The following is a 3164-nucleotide window of genomic DNA, read 5'->3' as shown; positions in this document are numbered from 1 at the left end:
CAGCTTTTGTTATAATATCAATAATATTTCTATGAATATGGGATACTGTTACATGTTTGCATAGACTTTTGTGGAATATGGAGACACTCCTGGCATTATATGAACAAAGTGAGACTCATTTTTTAGGGTTGGTGGAGATGAGTGTGAAGATCCAAACAATCCCTGTCAGTGATGGAGAAGCTTTGATGAAAATATTTGGTAAAAAGTTCACCAGCATGAAGGAAATGAAGTTTCAAACTTTCCTTAGGAGGACCCCAGCACGCCTGCTTAAAGAAAAGTAAGTGTGGCGATGTGGATGCTTGCAGTGACTGCTGTATAGAGGCCATCCTGCTACACATGAAACACATCAGAGTCATAATTGTTATTTTAGTCACGTGTTTGTTTATTATCCTTATTGTTTTATCTGGGACAGTTTGCAGACATCTCAGAGAGAGGAGACACCAGCATCTGAACAGAGACTCAAACCAGCAACCTGCAGCTCCCTGCTTGGCTGCTCCAGTTTTCTCCTCACTCATGTTGCCCACCAGTGATTTCTAGCTGCCCACCCACACAGCAGGCTAGAATATGCGCTGAGCCTCAGCACCCAATACTTGGACATGTTTTCTTTATTAAACAATGAACCAGACCCCAAAAAGTAAACAGCTGTTATTGCTAGGCAACGGGAGCAGCATTTGGAGATGCAGCACCTGACATTCCTGACCATGTGGGCGGAGCATGCATGAAATGGAATGTTTAGTAGAACTGTGCAACACAAGCACTTAGTTACAGCATTGTTCATTGTATCCAGACACAGCTAGAGACACATCTACAGCAGCATCTCTGTGCAGGACAAACGACAGTTGACGAAGAAACATCGAAAACTTCACTTCACTCCTCTACAATACGTTGGTTCCTTTGTTTAAAAGGCCAAAATGAATCAAGGGAGATCGAGAAGAGGATCGGCGAGTGCTTCATCTCACAATACAGTACAGCTGATTCATTTTAAATTTCAAATGATACAGGCTGAAAATGTCAAATTAAAAGAAGAGGCAGAAAAATCAAGAGGAGAAGCTAAAAATTCAAAGTTTGAAACTGAAGTAGTATTGCAGGAATTACTGGATGTGGGTCTCAAACTTAAAGGTGAGAAGATGAGAAAACAACAGGCAGAAAACGAGAATGAAAACATGAAGAAAGAACTGTTGGAAGCTCAAAAAGCATTGGAGGAAGAGAAAACCACAGCACAAGAAGCCAAAAATAAATATCTAACTGCAAAGAAGGAGGCAGGAAATGTGATGCAGGAATTACAGGAGGTGCAGGAAGCTTTTGAAGAGGAAAAAAGGAAAATGCAGTTGGCAACACAAGAAGCTGCAAATGTAATGGCTGAAGCTGAAAAACTAAGAAAGGAATTACTGCATGTGAAGCAACAACTTGAAGAGGAGAAAAAATGTAAACACAAGACAGAAAATGAGATTGAAAATATGAAGAAAGAATTGTTGGAAGCTCAAAAAGTGTTGGAGGAAGAGAAAATTAAAATACAGGAAGCAAAGAAAGAAATGGAAGATACAAAGAGTTACACTCAAAACATGAAGGAGGAACTGATGAAAGTGCAAGAGGAACTTGCAGAAGGGAAAATTGAGTTGAAGGTATTCAAGAAAGAAACGACGGTGACCAAGAAAGGCTGCAAAGATGAACTTAAAGAAATACAAAAGCACAAAAAGGAAGCTAAAGAGCTCCTCAAACACAAAGGGAAACTGGCCAAACAGCAGCTGAAAGAAACATTTAAAGATGCCGAGGAGCAGCTCAACAAAACCTTAAAAGAGCTGAAGGCAAAAGAAAAGCAAGCCGAGGACAGGAGGGGATTCTGGAGCAGACTGCTGAGAAAGAACTGACCCAGCAGCATCTTCCTCCTTCCCCCTCTCTCAACCTTTCTTTCACAAAAATCCCCCCAAACTTTACTTGGGACGTTTGTTTGTTTTTTAAAAACTCTAATCTAAATACATGTACTGACATACAAAAATAAAATTGCCATAACTTGACCTCATGTTGCCTGCTTCTTTTCTTGTGTGTCTGTGGATGTAAAACAGTAACACACCTCCTGCTCTGTGTGTTTTTAATTGCAAATAAATGCAATATGTTTTCATTTTAAAATGCAGTGCAAAAAACTTCTGCTTTAAATCTTTTTTTTTTTTTTTAGCAAAAAGCTTTTTTTTTTTGCCTGTTGTGGAAGTTTTCCATTTAAATAAAGCTGCAGACGAGCGGTGAGCGATAGCTAACATTCTTTAATCAAAACACACAAAGAACAGACAACCAAGCTTGATGAAGTCCCTGCATGACCGCGGGACAGACGGTCAGCAGAGTCTCCCTGAGCCTAGCATGGCTCTCAGTTAAAAAGAGAAAATAAAACGGGCATAAAATTAACCAAAAGCAGTTTTAAAAAGGTAAGTTTTGAGTTGTTTTTTAAAAACAGCTACTGAGTCCACAGTTCTTAATACTTGGAGTTCCAGAGTCTCGGGGCCACAGTGGCAAAAGCTCTATCACCCTTAGTCCTCCTCTTAGTATTTTTTATAGCAAGTAAGCCCTGATCAGATGACCTCAGAGACCTGCTAGAGACACAGAGCTGTAGCAGATCAAAGATGTAGGCAGGTGCCAGTCCGTGCACAGCTCTGTAGGTCAAGACCAGGATCTTAAAATCAACTCTAAATTTAACAGGAAGCCATTGTAACTGAGATAATAACGGTGTCACATGTGACTACTTGGAGGATTTTGTCAAAAGTCTAGCTGCAGCGTTTTGCACAACCTGCAGACGATCCAGAGAACCTTTGCTTAGACACATAAACAACGAGTTACAATAGTCCAAGCGTGACGAAATAAAAGCATGTATAGCAATCTCAAGTTCAGAGCGAGATAAAACCGGGCTTAGCCTAGCCACATTTCTTAAATGATAAAAACAAGACCAAACCAGAGATTTCACATGCCCATCCAATGTGAGACTCGAGTCAAAGGTGACACCTAAATTCCTGATAGAGGATTTAACATAAAGTGAGAGAGGACCAAGGGCTTTCACTATCTGCGATAGAAACCTATCAGGGGCGCATAAGAGGACTTCGGTTTTCCCCTCGTTGAGTTGGAGGAAATTTGCAGCCATCCAACGTTTGATCAAATCTAAGCAATCATTCAGACGCTGA

This window comes from Mchenga conophoros, linkage group LG1 (assembly GCF_057382185.1).
Source record: "Mchenga conophoros isolate Kocher_MC1m ecotype Shallow Benthic linkage group LG1, M_conophoros_male_GT1.1, whole genome shotgun sequence".
NCBI lineage: Eukaryota > Metazoa > Chordata > Actinopteri > Cichliformes > Cichlidae > Mchenga > Mchenga conophoros.
The sequence above is the reverse complement of the archived record's forward strand: the minus strand, read 5'-3'. Positions refer to the sequence as shown.